General features: G+C 39.4%; 1 protein-coding gene across 1 annotated transcript in view; it reads right to left on the reverse strand.

Annotated features, from left to right (window-relative positions):
- LOC127422453 (numb-like protein) overlaps positions 1-4,791 on the reverse strand; it is a 91,098-nt gene extending 86,307 nt beyond the window's left edge. Inside the window, exon 1 of the mRNA XM_051665977.1 lies at positions 4,582-4,791. The gene's annotated coding sequence lies outside the window, so the exon portion shown is untranslated. The remainder of the gene's footprint in view (positions 1-4,581) is intronic.
- Between the last annotated feature and the right edge of the window lie 14,536 nt (positions 4,792-19,327).

Consider the following 19,327-nt stretch of genomic DNA (forward strand, 5'->3'; position numbering starts at 1 on the left):
ACTGTAAAGTCAGTTTAAAGTGTGGTCATGCATAATGTAAACTGTCATGTACAAATGCACTTGATAAGATATACTTCATGCAGAATCTAATGTGAGGTGAACAAACAAGCACTCAAACGTGTGCATGGCGTGTAAAGGCTGACCCTTAGAAACTGAGTGAAACTACTTTGATTTTCACAGCTTAATGCCATGCACACTTTGATTTGATTTCACTAAATGACCCCAGCATTTTCCATACAAATGTAGAGCAAACTGAAAGAGGTATTTTTGTATGTCAGTTAAAAGTCCCTTTTTCTGGCTGAAAATCGAATATGTTTTCAAAGTGGTCAGATGGTAATACCGTGGTACTGAATGATTGTAATTACATGGTACTCCAAGGTACTTCAGAGAATACCCTGGTTTTACCATGGTACATGCCCAAAAATATATGGTATAATACATTATATTATGGTAAAAATTATTTTTGCTGCTTGTTCAACTAAAGCAACACAATTCTAGTACATTTAGTCAAAACTTGATTTCACTGTGTTCTATCAATTTAAACTTGTAAAATAGTTTACTTAATCCATTTGAGTTGGGAAAGCATGCATACTTTTTGTGGTTTTAATGCAGCATTGATGAAACTGGGCAGAGGATTTCAATTTCCCTCCAAAGAAAGTGATATTGTGTGTGTTTTTTTGCTAGATGAATATAATGGGGGATACTTGTTGGTGTTTAATGTTTTGTTATGTTGAGATTTAGAAGAGTTTCTGATTTATTGGTGTTTTGGGGGTTACCATTCAATAATATATTTTTCAAAAGTGTCAATAAACCTGCTCTTTGGCACAGTTTATGTTTGTACTCTACTTATTTGCTCTGCAAACAGTTTGCAGGCTTAGGATTTTCAGAACACTGTTATTTCAGGATAACCAAAGCAACATTTCAGATACAGTGATTGGTCCTCTGGTTAGTCCAGTTATGAATGAATTACTCAGTTACATGACTTTTTTTGATGTGCATCTTGTTTTCCTAATAAATTCATTGAGTTTATTCGGTATATGTGTTTCCATCATAGTTTATGCACATTTCTTCTTATCGAATAAAAAATGTATCCACCTCAAGCGAGCGTTTACGTTTTTTATGCACATTTTAGAGATCTTATTCGCATCTTGGTGTTTCCGTCCAGCAGATTTTATGTAATATCCTAACATACGCTTAAAAATGTGGATGGAAACCCAGCGTCTAATTTTGTTGGGTTTACCCAATTCAACTAGGTTCTTTCTACACAAAGTGTTGAGATTACATAGTAAGTTTAAGTTAAGAAAACTCATTTCAAGCAAGTGGAACCATTGTCCACGATTGAATAAAGTACAGCCAAAGAGGACTTTTTTTTTTAGTGTTGTCAAGCATATTATTACCATGTTATCATGTCCAAAAAACCATAGTAATAGCATGGTACTTTTTGTAAGTGTCACAACATCCTGTATGAGTTGAGAGGTTCAGTTAAAAAAACGATGATTTTAACTTCGATTCACAAATTTCCAAGAACGAAACTGAAAAGAGATTTTTGTTATATGAAAGTCACACATCAAAGATTATATTTGGGAAGTAGTATAAAGGAAAACAGGTTTGTATTATGCACCTTCTTATTTTTATGGCTGTTTAGACACCTCTATTAAAGTCAACACATTAATAGAGTGTTGATAGAAAGGCCATGTCTGGCTTAATTTCCTTAATGCTTCATGAACGTAAATCTAGGCCTAAGTCACAACTTTAAATAATTGTTCGCTCTATATATCCTCTAATGTCACACAGTGCAAAGCAAGAAGCATTTTTATTACCCATGATCAACATCTGAACATTTGTGAAATGGCCTCAGAGTATAAAGAATGTTTTATATTTGTAATTCTTAAATGAACAGAAACAGAAAGACACAAATCCCTCTACACTGGAATTACTACATGCATAGTTTCCGAAAAAGACAAGTTTACACATTTCAATTAAAGAATGGCTCAGCAAAAACCAGAAAGGGCTTTTCAAGCAGTGTATGTATGGAGTAGGATTGTAGTCCATTGTTTAAAAGTCATACCCTGACTATTACAAAGGAAATGACATCCTTCTTCAGTGCCATAGCTTAGCTGGCAGCCGCCAGACTGCCCTTTGCCCCTATACTATTGTCGTTTCAGCTGCTGTGTCCATCTGGATAACAATGCAGACTTACACCACAGACACAAGAACAGACGGTATGCCCAGTCTGGACAGTCCAAAAAAGACCATTCAGTTGTTATGGACATCCAGAATCCAGTCCAACACAAACAGTCAGTGTGGCAGGTGATTAAACAGTGCATCACAGAAAAGTTGCACACAGATTTAAGTGTAAATTACTTTCACACCAGCCCAATAACAGTACCCTTGGGGTCTCAAATCAGAATAAGATTATCAGTATATTCTTGAATGTGAATTCTTTAACTCAATGTGTTCTACAAAACCACAGACTTGAACTTTGTGTTTAGCACCTTTTAAATACCACCAACCAACCAGCAGACTATTAGACTGTATTGATAAGAAAATCAAACCAGACTTAACAAGATGTGAATATTAAGATAAAATAAAATATAATAAATATAAAACATAAGAATTTTATGTGATCAGTTTCAATTGTAAGTGACCAGTTTCAATTAATATATTACTACCATAATAACCGTGATAATTATAATATATATACATATAAATACACATACATACATATACACTGCCTGGCCAAAAAAAAGAAGTTGCCAGTCTGATTTAAATAAGCAGATACTTGAGAGCCTATGGTTGGATCATTATTGCAGTGATTAATATGTTTCAGCTGCAACAATTATTTTAACCCTAACTGATGCAGTGTGTAGCTTCTCATTTCTTAAACAACCATGTCGGAAGACGTATCCCGTGGTCGTGGAAAAGATGTCACTGTGTTTCAGAAGGAGTAAATTATTGGCCTGCATCAAGCAAAGAAAACAACTAAGGAGATTGCTGAAATCACTGGAATTGGGTTAAAAACTGTCCAATGCATTATTAAAACCTGGCAGGATAATGGTGAACCGTCAGCTTTGCGGAAGAAACGTAGTCGGAAAAAATTTTTGAATGATCGTGATCAGAGATCACTAAAACACTTGGTGAAGTCACATCGTAAAAAATCGACAGTAAAACTCACGGCTTTGTTTAATAGTGAAAGTAAGAGCAGTTCCACACACACAATGTGACAAGATCTTACAGGATTGGAAATTAAACAGCTGTGGCCACAAGAAAGCCACTTGTTAGTGAGGCTAATTAAAAACAACTTCAATTTGCAAGGGAGCATAAAGATTGGACTGTGGAGAAATGGAAAAAGGTCATGTGGTCTGATGAGTCCAGATGTACCCTATTCCAAAACGATGTGCGTCAGGGTAAGAAGGGAAGCGCATGAAACGATACACACATCATGCATAGTGCCGATTGTACAAGTCTCTGGAGGCAGTGTTATGATCTGGGGTTGGTTTGATTGGTCAGGTCTAGGCTCTGCAACGTTATGCGGCAATAAAATGAAGTCAGCTGACCACCTGAATGTACTGAATGACCAGGTTATCCCATCAAAGGATTTTTTCTTCCCTGACGGTATAGGCATATTCCAGGACAACAATGCCAAGATTCATCGGGCTCAAATTGTGAAAGAGTGGTTCAGGGAGGATGAGGAATCATTTCCACACATGAATTGGCCACCACAGAGTCATGACCTTAATCCCATTGAAAGTCTTTGGGATGTGCTGGAGTGGTTCGACTCTCCCGTCATCAATACCAGATCTCAGCCAAAAATTAATGCAACTCTGGATGGAAATAAATATTGTGACATTGCATAAGTTTGTCGAAACAATGCCACATGAATGCGTGAAGTAATCAAAGCTAAAGGCGGTCCAACAAAATATTAGAGTATGTAACTTTTTTTTTGTTTTGTTTTTTGGCCAGGCAGTGTGTGTGTATATATTAAATCTTCAAGTTTACAAATTTTATATATATATATATATATATATATATATATATATATATATATATATATATATATATGATTTTAACACAACAGACTTATTTCTCTATTCGACTCATTCTGTGCTGATAATGATACACAAAAAGCATCTGTTCTGTTTCACTCTAGTACTTATACCATATTTCAGTGAGGACACTAACAAACTCCTAATACTGTAAGGCCTAACCATTATGGATCAATAACAGTAATCTAAATACTGATGAGGTAGGCTACCACGTTTTTAAAACGTTTATGGTAGATTCTGACAAGCTTGTGTTGAGTAGTCAGCTTTAATAAAGCAAGTCTTGATGCACCAGTTAGTGCTTTCTTCATATCTCAAATCATAATTCCAAGGATTTTCAAGGGAATAACTCAATTATTTGATAGTTGATCAAACATATGCATGTTCCATTATAGAAATGGACACGATAAAACCAAATATCAGATATCTATGAACAAGCAATCTCCAACCACTTCAGCTTTTTTCCATTGATAGCCTAACACTATCAATAATTCACGTTAAATGCAATTTGGGAGCGCAGATCGCAACAGAGACTTACCGAACAGAAGGGTGCTACGAGTGCCCGTGCCTCCTTTTGTGTAATCCAAAGAGATGGGGAAAAAATATTTCTGATTATTCTACATCAACATAGCTCGCGCACAAGATCACGCTCGTTAGAATGCACGTGGAGTAAAGCACTTCCGATGGTGGTAAATTTTGAAAGCAATCGTAAGAAACGGACAGATTTTGTGTAATCTCTGCGCTTGTTATTCACTGAGCAGCAGTCACTGGCGCATTGACTGCGCTCCTCCCGGTGCTCCACCCGCTAGCCCCGCCCCCTCAGCGAACCCATTGGTGCAAACAAGCGTTTATGCAAATATTATCTTCCCGCTGATGTTTAAGACTCTGAGGAAGATACGTATCCAAACTCGCAGCAGCCACAAAATACTGTCACCTAGAGGCAAAAACGCAGGGTTTCTTGTGTTTCCCCAAAATTATTGCTGCTATTTCTGCCCTGCACCAGCATCAATTACAAGACTTTTCACATCTTCACATAAACACCTAACATTTATCACAGTAAACCGTAACAGAATTTTTGAATACAACTGTGGAAGTTGTTGCCCAGAAAAAAACACAGATTTACACAGGGTGTGTAAATATGTTGGATTGAAAAACTGCCTCTGTTGTGTTTATCTCATTTCACAAGGCAATGATCTGTCATCAAACGATTAATGAAAACATGTATGTGACTTTATTTTTTTATATTGTTATTATTATTATTATTATTATTATTATTATTATTATTATTATTATTATTATTATTATATTTTCAATAACTGAAGTAGCCTTCCTTATTTTGTTGTGGATGTCCCAATGTGGATACTGGATTTGCACTTTTCAGAGAGCTCAATAAAATATTCAAAGTATATTTTGGTTGCATTTATGAGATAAATATAATTGATTGTGTAAAATAGTCTCCTTGTATCGTAATATCGATCGCAAGCCCGTGAATCGAATCGAAATCGAATCGTGGCAGACTTTGAGGAATCAGCATACATCGGTTCGCTGGCTAAGACAATCGATATAAGATCGTATCGTGATGAAACTAGCGATTTACGCCCCTATGGTGTACAGAGCAGAAAAATTTAATATGGAAACTGTTTCACACGACGATAATTACTCGTAATACACGCAATCTGTTTTACCACCTCATATTTAAGCACTCAAAAGAATACTATGAAAGCCAAAAGATGAACTCCGCATTAATTCAGTAATTTATGTAGTGACTACACTTAAGTAAATTGTCTGCTTTAGTCACTTCTTGGATCTGCTGAGGGCAGGGGCATAGATTAGGGGGTGGCTCCTACATAACCGGCCCCTAATTGTATTTGGATTATAACTAAAACAATTACAAACGTTTATCAAAAAGGAGCCTACAGTTTATCCTCTGTATAAATCAAAATATAAATTTTAATTCAATACTTATCTCTTTGTATTGATATTGGAGGGGTGAGGATCTTATTTATTTTCTAGCAGTAGACATATTTTGGTATAGGTCTCTTTATGATGTTGGTCTGTGTTTTTACCTTGACAGTTCGAAACAACTCTTTACAATCAGGCATGACTTCCTGAATTCTTCCTAGGATCCAAGAGCCACGTGGGGCAATGGAATTTACGATCAATACCACATCACCAACTGCAAAGTTCTTTCTCTTCTTGTTCCATTTTTGTCTTTCTTGCATTAGAGGCAAAAATTCATGAATCCAGCATTTCCATAATATATCAGCTATGTATTGGACCTGTCTCCAGCGCCATCTTATGTACAGTACAAGTCTGTTTTACCAAATAATCCAGGTGAAAAGATGGGTTGAAATTTCAAAAGTAGAATGTGGTTTGGAGTGAGGGGCTCCAAGTCTTGTGGGTCATTAGAGACTGTAGTTATTGGGCGACTGTTTAAAATAGCTTCAACTTAACATAACAGAGTATGCAGTCCTTCTTCAGTCAAATTCAACCCGATTTCATGAGAAGTCGTATGTAATTTACAAGGTGGCTATTCGCATAAACTTGTACGGCATCATCACGTGCAAATTCACGGACATGTAATGCAGAAGTAAGCGCGAGTCCCATGCAGGAGGTGTTAAGGACATGCTTATTAATATTATGCCCTTACCCAAACACCTTATCTAAACTTAACCGATCAGTAGAGTGTGTAAACATGACAGGAAGCTGTTGTGTGTGACAGAAGCAAGTAATTGTCGTGTATTAGATGGAAACAATGTCCAGCAATGTCATTGGCTGTAGTGAAAGTCATAGGTATTCAAACGAGTGCAGTTGCACGATATCATACGAATTAGCCAAATTTAGAAAAGTCGTACGAATCCTGCCGATTTCGCTGTGAGAGTGTGTTGGTCAAATCTTGCTGTTTTAAAACAGAGAGAAGTACCTGTCTAGTGGCTCTGATTAGGCACTCCCACATGGTGAGATGCTCCTGAGGGATTAAAACTTCACTCTATCCCACGATGAAGTAAAGCCTTTTGAATGTGACTGCACTACAGATAACTAAAAACAGACAATTTACTTATAGTCACTACACAAGTCTAAAGACCCACTCTGGAAGGAACTATTGGATTTGGAACAATTTGGAATAGCTTGGACAGAGCACAATAAAGAATATTGAACACTGACCAGACCGAAGCACGTTGCATGAAGCGGTATGTAAAGTTTAAAAATACATTTTAAGCAAACGGCTTGGTGAAATGAAAAGGATTTAAAGGAATTTGTTTGAGATCTGTTTAAACTGAATTTAGGAGCACAAATGGAATGGATTTGGCAGCTAAAGTGTGCACAATATTTTTTTACACATGTGCTGTGCCACCAAGTTTTTTGAATGAATGCATCCAGCCAGTATCGGCTTTTTGATTTAACAAACTGACATTTTTTAACTTTAAGGTGTAGATTTGATTTAAATATGTATGAGGATACAACTAATAAAGAAGCTATGGAGCGTCAGGATTTGGGGGCTTGTGAAGATACTCAACAAAACATGGAGGAAATTATAAATCAGATGCGAGCAAACAGAAAAATAAGATTGGTGCAGCTAACACATAGAACTGTTGAAAGATGGAATGAGCATTGGAGAAGTAAGACAAAATCTGGTGAAATATAGGAAAATGTTGGATGAATTTACGGATGCGCACAAGTCTTTCCAGCATTTATTTAGTGAAGATGAGCATAAAAATGATTACGAGAAGTGGTGTCAGTCAAAAATGGATGCAATTCAAGATTTTCTGTCATGTGTTACAACTTGGTTGTCGCGTACCACAGGTATGAAAGATACTATTGATGATGATGTAACTCCTGCTGACAGTGTCTCGCAGGTCAAATGTGAGCTCAAGAAGTTCACACTCATCAGCCCTGATAGTGGCAGAGGCAGCGCAAGTGGCACTAAAGACACGATATGCTGCACTAAAGGAAAAGCATGCAATACAGGAGAAAGAGCAAATGCTCAACCTGCAAAAGGAACAAATAAGACAACAAAAGGAAACATTAGAAATGCAAGCTGAATTGGTGTCTGCTACTGCTAAAATCAGTATCTTGAAAGAAGCAGGTGCACAGGTAAATCCTGTAGATGTAATGAATATTTTGAAAAAAGCCAAGAAACTTCTGTTCTGGAAAAACCCCAGATAACTCAAGAGGAGTCAGTGAAAGGCAAGATGGAGATTCAAAGTGTGCGTCTAAAGAGCCCATTTATTCAAAGCATTCAATGGTCCCAAAACAAAGGGAAGATACAATTTCTCAAAAAGATATCAAGAATGGGCAAGTCACTTTAGATCCAAGTTCACTTGTGTCTGCTCAAACGGAGATCCACACAGCCTACACAGAAGAGTTGCAACAGTATGATTCTGCATACAGTTCTGTCCAAAATTTTCAAATATCAGAATCTGACATGCAATCTCATCCTGCTCTTAAAGAGTTGGTAAAGACTTGCCTTCACATGGACCCTATAAGGGGGTATCAAAGAGCCAAAACCCTTCTCAGTGAACATTTTGGCAATTAATTCAAGCTGTCTAATGGGTATACAGAAAAAAACTTGTCTTGGCCAGCCATCAAATCAGAAGACCCAAAACCTCTGCAATCATTTGCTTTGTAGAGGATGCTGTAATGTTATGGAGAAGATAGCATTCATGGAAGAGCTTGATCTTGCTTCCAATCAAAAATCTCTTATGTTCAAGTTGCCTTACGAGCAAAGAGAAAGATAAAAGGTCTCTGAGATACTAGATAAAGGGAACAAGATTCTGTGACCAGATTCTGTGACCTAGTCAAGTACATTGAAAAGCAAGTTAAGATATTAACAGACCCTGTGTTTGGTAATATGCAAGATCTGACTAGCCGAAACTTGACTAAATCAATTTTGCAGTCAAAGCTTTCAAGACAAAATCCTCCAGCAGTAGCTTTGCTACCAGTGTGGACAGTGTAATGAAATCCACTGAAAGCCCAAAGAGCAAAAATTTGAACACCAAAGCACCCATCTACTTATTCTGCACAAGCGAGCATCTGTTGTATGCTTGTCCTCAGTTCAAAAAGAAAATGCACAAGGATAAAATCCAGTTTATAAAGGAAAAGGGAATATGTTTTAGATGTCTTGTCCAAGGCCACATAAGCAAAACCTGCACAAAATGCCAAACCTGTAAAATCTGCAATCAAAACCACCCAACAGTATTTCATATTGGAAAAGTAGACAAAGGAACAATAACTGGGGAACAACATACTGATTGTGCCAGGCAGTTTCTTCGAATACTTGTGGTCATATTGGGGCCGGTGAAAAGGAAGGTGTATTATTGATTGTGCCAGTGAAGGTTAAGGCAAATAAAGGAAACAAAGTAGTGCAAACATATGCATTTCTGGATCTTGGCAGTTCTGCCACATTTTGCACCACAGCTCTTATGAATCAGATTGACATGATTGGAAGAAAAACCAACATTCTACTGCGAACCATAAACCAAGAGAAAACAATAGTTATGTGGTATCAGGTTTAAAGGTGAGTGCACTACATGAGAACAACTTAATTGCCCTTCCAGATGTGTATACATAAACTTCTATGCCTGTCAACATTCCAACCCAGAATGATTTATCAAGATGGTCTTACCTGAGAAGAGTGTCACTTCCCACTATCGAAGCAGACATTGGCCTGTTAATTGGCACTAATGCCTCTGAAGTACTAGAGCCCTGGGAAATAATCAACACCCAGGGAGATGGAACATATGCAGTGAGGACATTGCTTGGTTGGGTTGTTAATGGTCCATTGAGAGGAAAAGGCAATGGATGTGATGCCAACACTTCACTCCAAGTTAACCGAGTATCACTGGTAAGCCTGCATGACTTAGTGGTATCACAGTATAACACTGAGTTTAATGAGAAAGCATATGTGGAGGTCAAGGAAATGTCTCTGGAGGACAAGCAATTCATGAAAATTGTTAATGATTCTGCCAAAATAGTAGCTGGATATTACAGCCTCCAATTGCCATTCAAGAAAACATGTTTCATTACCTAACAATCGACAAATTGCAGAGCAACGTCTTGAGAGTTTAAAAAGGAAATTCAAAAGAGATCCTGTACTTCATGAGGAATACACCAGTTTTATTTCTGATGTTATTAGTAAAGAATTTGCTGAAATGAACAAATGAAAGGAACAGAAGGCAAAGTTTGGTATATACCTCACCATGGGGTATACCATCCAAAGAAAAGGAAGTTAAGTGTAGTTTTTGACTGTGGAGCATCTTTTAAAGGTACCTCTCTCAATTCAGAGTTGCGTCAAGGTCCAGATCTTACCAATAGACTCACAGGCGAGTATTGATGCTGACTACCACCCCTGGAGTCGCGAGTTTGAATCCAGGGCTTGCTGAGTGACTCCAGCCAGGTCTCCTAAGCAACCAAATTGGCCCAGTTGTTAGGGAGGGTAGAGTCACATGGGGTAACCTCCTCATGGTCACGATTAGTGGTTCTCGCTCTCAGTGGGGTGAGTGGTAAGTTGTGCGTGGATCGCGGAGAGTAGCATGAGCCTCCACATGCTGGGAGTCTCCGCGGTGTCATGCACAACAAGCCACGTGATAAGATGCGCGGATTGACTGTCTCAGAAGTGGAGGCAACTCAGACTTGCGGAGCCACCCGGATTGAGGTGAGTAACTGCGCCACCACGAGGACCTACTAAGTAGTGGGAAATGGACATTCCAAATTGGGAGAAAAGGGGGAAAAAAAATAAAATAAAATACAAATAGTCTCACAGGAGTGCTCATGAGATTCCGACAGGAGCCAGTTGGAATAATGGGTGAAAATGAAGCAATGTTTCACCAAGTAAAGATGGCAGAGGTGCATGTTAAAGTCTTCCTCCATTAGAGTACCGCAAAACTGTGCATATTTTCAGAGCCATTTCCTCACCCAGCTGTACAAGTTACGCACTTAGAAAAACAGCTGAGAATAACAAGCAACATTTCAGACCTGAAGTGATTGATACAATCTTGTCTAATTTCTATGTTGATGACTGTTTGAAGTCTGTAGCTACAGAGGAAGCAGCAATGTTGCTTATCCAGGAACTGACAGCTGCTAATGAAAGAGGGGGGGATTTCATCTATCCATATGGGTAACCAACAGTCGCTTGGTGCTGTCCAGCATCCCAGAACCTGATTGAGCCAAAGAGGTAAGAGACCTTGACCTGGACAGAGACAAACATCCACTAGAAAGTGGACTGTGAGTATAATGGTGCGTGGAAAGTGATACATTTAAATTCAGTGTCACCATCCAGCCACAACCACATACAAGAAGAGGAATCTTGTCCACAGTAAGTTCAATTCTAGGGTTTCTTGTTCCTTTCACTCTACCTGCTAAGCTGCTGTTACAAGAACTTTGCAGAATGAATGTCGGCTGGGATGAGGAGATACCAAAGAGCTTAAGTGATAAATGGACTAAATGGAAATGTGATCTCAATCAAATGACAAACTTCCAAGTAAGCAGATGTATGAAGCCCAAGCACATTGGCACTTGTACACAAGCACAACTTCATCATTTTGTTGAAGCAAGCGAGCAAGGATACGGAACTGTGAGTTATCTGTGACTGAACAAAATGCAGTACATGTTACCTTTCTGATGGGGAAAGCAATAGTAGCCCCTCCAAAGAAAATGACCATTTTCAGACTGGAACTAGCTGCAGTAGTTCTAGCCACTAAAGTAGACAGGGTAATTAAGTCAGAATTGCAGTTGAACTTAGGAACTTCCATATTTTGGACAGACAGTAAATCTGTACTGAAATTTAGCCAATGAACACACAAGATTCCATACCTTCATGGCAAACCGAGTCCCTTTGAAAAGAGAAGCAACAAAGCTGACATAAAGGACATTTTTAAACTCTAAGACAAACACTGCTGACAAAGTCTCCAGAGGTCAGAGCACAGAACATTTTCTGCAAAACAAAAGATGGATTCATGGTCCTTATATTCTATGGAGTACAGAACGGGATTGGCCCACACTAGCACACGTAGAAACCTACTCTCTTTCTGAGGAAGATCCAGAAATCAAAAGAAGCCCAACTGTGAATGCAATTGTTAAAAGTGAAACCAAGCCTACAGACCAACTGATGTCTCATTTTTCAAGCTGGACTAAACTCAAAGTCACAGTAGCCTGGTACCTGAAACTCAAAGAGCTCTTGAAATGTTTGGTGCTTAAAAGAAAAGATCTAAAGGCAAAAGTCAGTCCTTCACACCCAGTTACTCGGCGCAATGAAAAAGATCTACAGTAAAAGATGAAGCATATTAAACCATACTGGGTGGTCAGAGCCTAAATGTATCAGACCTAAAAATAGCTGAGCGGTCTATTATCAATTACATTCAATCAAAACATTTTGCAGAAGAGATCACCATGGTAAAATCTAACATCAAGAAGGCAATTACCATTTACAGGCTTGATCCAGTGTTAAAGGATGGAGTTCTTCGAGTGGGATGACGTCCATCCAAAGCAGCTCTTCCTGATGAAGTAAAGTTTCCTGTTATACTGCCGAAGCATTCCCATGTGTCTACACTTATTCTCAGGCACATACATGAGAAATTGGGTCATGCCAGGAGGAATCACATGCTTTCTGAGCTTCGTAAAAGATTTTGGATCATCAGTGCCAATTCTGCAGCACACAAAAGTATAACTGATTGCATTGTATGCAGAAGAAACAGAGCCAAGATCGGACAGCAGAAAATGGCTGATTTACCACAGGAAAGATTAGTTCCTTCACATGACTCTTTTGAACCTGGGTTGATTCTACAGAGACTCAGGGAACACTCTATCCTTTGCCACAGCGTGTGTAAGCTCACGGTGTTGGAGACATAAAACATGCACAAGGTGGGCTCTGTGGTGCAATGGTTAGTGCTTTGACCTTTAGGTTGCAAAATTAAGCCGTTCAAAAGTTGTTGATTCAAGTCCCACCGGACTCAAAGATTTTGTCATTTTGCTAAGCACACTTGGCCAACAAACACCAAGGCTCAGTTTTCAAGAAAACTCTTTTATGCTCTCAATGGCCTGTTCCACGATCCTATGGCCACTCTACTGGATGTTTTGATCCTCTGAGTCGCACTTCCATGAGAGCTAAATATAGGTGCCATGGCTTAGTTGGTTAAGACACCTGTCTAGTAAACATGAGTTCCTGGGTTTGAATCCCAGTGGTTCCTTTGCAGTGTGATGTGAATCTTGGCGATACATACATTATGAAAGATGTGCTTTTGTAAGTAAGAGCATTTCCACATGCACAATGTGACAAGATCTTACAGGATTGGAAATTAAACAGCTGTGTGGCCATAAGAAAGCCACTTGTTAGTGAGGCTAATTGGAAAAAACTACTTCATTTTGCTAGGGAGCATAAAGATTGGACTGTGGAGCAATGGAAAAAGGGCATGTGGTCTGATGAGTCCAGATATACCCTATTCCAAAGCGATGGGCACTTCATGCAGGGAAGTGCGTGAAGTGATGCACCAGTCATGCATAGTGCCCACTGTAAAGCCTCTGGAAGCAGTGTTATGATATGGGGTTGATTCAATAGGTCAGGTCAAGGCTCAGCAATGTTATGCAGCAATTTTCTTTTCTGACGGCACAGACATGTTCCAGGATGACAATTCCCAGATTAATTGGGCTCAGATTGTGAAAAAGTGGTTCAGGGAGCATGAGGAATAATTTTCACACATGAATTGGCCACCACAGTGTCCTGACCTTAACCCCATTGAAAGTCTTTGGGATGTCAAGTCAAGTCAAGTCATTTTTATTTGTATAGCACCTTTCACAACACACAAAGTTTCAAAACAGCTTTACAGTAAATCATGCATTAACAGAAAATGAAACTGTAATATCTATAATGTCTTAGAGTCATCATTGTGTAATTTGATAAAATACGATTGTAAATTGTGTTTAAAAATAAGTAACTAAATAATAATTGAATTTAGAACCCCAGTGAGCAAGCCGAAGGCGACTGTGGCAAGAAAACACAAAACTCCATAAGATGTTGGTTAATGGAGAAAAATAACCTTGGGAGAAACCAGGCTCACTGTGGGGGCCAGTTCCCCTCTGGCTAACATCATGAATATAATGCCAATAGTACTTATGTATAGTGCAAGTCATGGTTTAAAATTATTAAACTAAATATGTGTTAAGGGGCAGTGTTTAAACAAAGATTTTGTGAGAACTGTAAGATTAATGACTAATATCTTTGAAGTCCATCCTGGATTTACTGCAGAAGTTCGCATAGATGCATTGTCCTTGTTAGTTGGCTGATGAAGGGTTTTGTTGGCAATTAATTGATAGTCTATGTATTCCATTATAAGAGTGTAGTCCATCATTAGACCAAGGTGATGCAGGCAGAGATCAGTGAGATGTGCTGGAGAAGTCTTTATGGAGTGGATCGACTCTCCCATCAACAATACAAAATCTTGGCCATAAATTAACTTTGGATAAGGTGGTCGAAACAATGCCACGACGAATGCATGCCATAATCAAAGCTAAAAGCAGTCCAATTAAATATTAGAGTATGCGACTGGCCAGGCAGTGTACACAATCACACACTTCCACAAGTTAAGGTTTCTCCATGAATCTCTTCCTTTATCACTCTTTTATAATTGTTTATGCTCATGTGGTACTCCTGTTGTTATTTCGGCAAGCTCCACATGACAGGGGACCTGTTTGCTAGACAGGCCCTTTAACCGGCTAAGCCACAATGCCAAACTATGCTGTGCCTGCATGGAAGCCAGTCTCAGAGAGGTCATAGGATCATGCAACAGACTATTGAGAGAATTAAATAAATGTTTTAGAACTTCTAGTGTCGGTGGTCAGATAGGTATGGTGCTTGTTGGCCAAGTGTGCTTACCAAAACAGAGTGAATCAAACCCACAACCTTTTAATGGTCTCATTTTGCAATCAAAATGTCAATATGCTATCCTTTGTGCTACAGAGACCACACCTCTTCATGCCTCCTACACTGAGCTTACATGATCTTTGGCAAGGAAAATTACGTCCTTGATTCTCTTAAAACAGAACCTATGTTCAAAAGACTCAGGCGCTCTTGTTTTACAAGTCAGATGCTTTAACTAGCCAAGCCACTGCACCCAGACAGGAACCACTGAGAGCATAAAATAGTTTTTTGGTGGAACTGAGTGTTGATGGTCAGAAAGCCTTGGTATTTGTTGGCCAAGTGTGCTTAGCAAAATGACAAAAGCTGTGTTTCAAACCCACAACGGCCTCATTTTGCAATCTAGAAGACCAGTGTACTATTCATTGCACCACAGATCCCACTCAAGGCTCCTCTTCATGTCTCCAACAGTGTGAGCTTACACACGTTGTGAGGAAAGAGTGCTCCTCGAGTCTCTTTTGAATTCAACCCAGGTTCAAAATTATTATGCACTGCCCAGTTGTTCTCAGGGAGCACAGTCACTACCAGACAGGAACTGCTGGAATTTGAACCCAGGTTTGTCCTGTTTAGTAAACAGGTGCTTTAATCCAATAAGCCACAGCAAGAACCTCTGCTTAACCTGCATGGAAGTGTGTCTCAGAGGAACAAATTAATGGTACATGTTGGCATGTACCCTTTGACTGCAGCTGAGGAAAATTTTGTGAATTGACCCTTTGCTAAGCTCCCCCCCCAATTTAACATTGCTTCCTAAATGAGTGAATTGGACATTGCCGTGAACGTTTTTTGCAAAATATTCTCATAAATGGAATTGTGGCATTTTAAAGCATATTTATTAGATGGTTTTTGATCAAAGAAAATGTTACATTATACAGTAATTTCAAAAATGTGGAGACTGTGAATCAGAATTGAGGCAAACTATTTTCTTTTTCACTTTAAATGAGAAATGTGTAATTTGATGGCGATTACACACCTGATAACATAAGTGTAATGAACAGAACTGCTTATAATGTCTCATAACACACTCACTATGATGCTGTGAAATCTTAATTTACTATCACATTTACTATGACCTGAATCAATACATGAATGAATTAACGTTAAGGTATTAGCTTTTATTTACCTTGGAGCAAATGTAGGTATCCTTGTTGATGTTATACATGTTCATTTGGTAATGAGGGTCTGACAGTTTAATCTGTAACAGGGCATGTTCTTATTAAGATTTATTTAAACATTTTAAAAAAGAAAGAAAAAACACTGTTACCTCTCTTAGTACATTTAGTCCCTATTACAATTGACTCTGCAACAACCTTTTTTAAATGTTTTGTATAATTTCAGTAGAATTCAACGTAAGACTGCTCAAACACACTTTACTCCTATAGACTCTCGTTGGAAGAAAGCAAGCGCTTGTCAGAGAAAAGGCAGAGAAAGGCAAATGGCCACGGTTGCTAAAATAGAATTGGCCAGACATGCTTTTAAGTTGGGAGTTAGCAAAGGGTCAATTGGATGAGGCTGTAACCTTTCATAAGTGCAGCACATTGTCCTGGGATTCCAATTCTTCTCCATGCTTGGAAAAACATGTTTCATAATACACATTGTTGATGTAAACATAACAGTCTAAAGGAACCACTGAGATTCAAACCCAGGAAACGCTGTTTACTAGACAGGTGCTTGAACAAACTAAGCCATAGCATCAACCTCTGTTTAATATGCATGAAAGTGCAACTTTAGCAAAAGACAAAAGCTCCAACTCTGGTGGGATGCAAACCAATACAATTTGAATGACCTAACATTTGATTTTGGTAGAGTTCCAGTGTGCCATCCATTGCACCACAGAGCCTGCCACCTCCAGGTTTGAGCTTACACACTCTGTGGCAAGGAAAGTCATCTTCTGAAGTCTATTTGGAACTGAACATAAGTCCAAAATCTCAAGAGCTGTCTGGACCTCCTGTCATCAGGAGGAGCCAGAAAACACAACAACTGTCAGACAAGCACTGCTGGAAACTGAACCCAGGATCTCCTGTTTACTAGACAGGTGCTTTAACCAGCTAAGCCACAGCACCTATATTTAGGCTGTCATGGAAGTGCGACTCAGATGAGCAAAACATCCAGAAAAGAGGCCATGGGTTCATGGAACAGGCAACTGAGGGCATCAGAGTTTTTCCTTGGGAACTGATTTTCAGTGGCCTTGGTGTTTGTTGGCCAAGTGTGCTTAGCAACATGACAGAAACTCAGACTCTGTTGGGACTTGAAGCCACAACTTTTGAATGGGGTCATTTTGCAAACTAGAAGCCTAAGGCACCATCCATTGCACCACAGAGCCCAAACTGGGTTCTGTTTATGTCTCTAACACTATGAGCTTGCACACACTGTGGCAAAGGCTAGAGAACTCGCTGAGTCTCTGTAGAATTTAACCCAGGTTCAAAAGTGTCCTGCGCTGTCAGGACCAGTTGTTCTCAAGGGAGAATAGGGAGAGCAGTCACTCTCAGACAGGTACTGCTGGGAATTGAACTCAGGATCTCCTGTTTACAAGGAAAGGAGGGAACATTTTGCAAACTAGAAGCCTAAAGCACCATCCATTGCACCACAGAGCCAAAACTGTGTTCTGTTTATGTCTCCAACACTATGAGCTTCCACACACTGTGGCAAAGGATAAAGAGCTATGTGAGTCTCTGTAGAGTTTAACCCAGGTTCAAAAGTATCCTGAGCTGGACCGTTGTCCAAAGTTTTATCCATTTAACCACAGAGCTCTTTGTATGTCTCCCACACTGTGGAATTCAACCCAGGATCAAAAGTAACCTGTGCTGTCAAGACCAGTTGTCCTCAAGGGAGGACAAAGAGAGCAATCACTCTCAGACAGACACTGCTGGGAATTGAACCTAGGATCTCCTGTTTACAAAACAGGTGTGATAAACAACTAAGCCACATTGTTCTGACAGGTAGAAATGTCAGCATTTACCCTTTGACTGCAGTTGAGAAAAAACATTTGTGAGTTGAATGGGACTGCTACTCTTCATCTTTGCAGCACATTGCCTGTTCTTGGAAAAGCACGTATTTAATAATGTATGCATTGTTGAGGTTCACATCACACTAAAAAGGAACCGCTGGGATTCAAGCCCAGGATCTGCTGTTTATTAGACAGGCGCATTAACCGATGAAGCCACAGCACCTAGACTTAGCTTTGGTGGAAGTGCAACCCAGAGGAGCAAAACATCCAGAAGAGAAGCTATAGGATAGTGGAACAGGCCATTGAGAGCATAAAAGAGTTTTCTTGGGAACTGATTTTTGGTGGTCAGAAAGCCTTTGTGTTTGTTGGCCAAGTGTGCTTAGCAAAATGACAAAATATCAGATTTTATTGGGATTTGAAGGCACACCATTTGAATGATGTCAATTTGCACATTAGAAGGACAAAGCACTATCCACTGAACCACAGAGCTCTCTTTATATCTCCCACACTGAACAAAGGCACCTCTGGGATTTGAGACCAGGATCTTCTGTTTACTAAACAGGTGCTTTAACCAACTAAGCCACAGCACCCTGACAGATAAGGTTGTCTGCATTTACACTTTGACTGCATCTGAGAAAAGGTCTGTGAGTTGAATGGGACTGCTACTCTTCATCAGAGCAGCACATTGACCGTTCTCGGAAAAGCACACATTTCATAATGTATGCATTGTTGAGGTTCACATCACACCGACATTTAGCCATCATGGAAGTGTGACTCAGAGGAGCAAAACATCCAGAAGAGAGTCCATAGGATCGTGGAACAGGTCATTGAGGGCATAAAAGAGTTTTCTTGGGAACTGATTTTTGGTGGTCAGAAAGCCTTGGTGTTTTTTTGCCAAGTGTGCTTAGCAAAATGGCAAAATATCACACTATGGTGAGACTTGAAGCCACAACTTTTGAATGGCTTCATTTTGCAAAATAGAATTCCTAAGAACTATCCGTTGCACCACAGAGCTATTTTTGTGTCTCCCACACTGTGGGCTTACACACACTGTGTCAAAGGATAGAGTGCTCCTTGAGCTGCTGTAGAATTTAACCCGGGTTCAAAATTATCCTGTGCTGTCAGGACCAGTTGTCCTCAAGGCTTCATTTTGCAATATAGAATTCCAAAGTAATATCCATTTTACCACAGAGCTCTTTTTGTGTCTCCCACACTGTGGGCTTACCCACGCTGTGGCAAAGGGTAGAGTGCTCCTTGAGTCGCTGCAGAATTTAACCCAGGTTCCAAACTGGGATCCGTTTATGTCTCTAACACTATGAGCTTGCACACACTGTGTCAAAGGATAGAGAGATCCTTGAATTAACCCAGGTTCAAAATGACCCTGTGCTGTCAGGACCAGTTGACCCCAAGGAAGGACAATCACCATCAGAC

Source organism: Myxocyprinus asiaticus, chromosome 31 (assembly GCF_019703515.2).
Source record: "Myxocyprinus asiaticus isolate MX2 ecotype Aquarium Trade chromosome 31, UBuf_Myxa_2, whole genome shotgun sequence".
Taxonomy (NCBI): Eukaryota; Metazoa; Chordata; class Actinopteri; order Cypriniformes; family Catostomidae; genus Myxocyprinus; species Myxocyprinus asiaticus.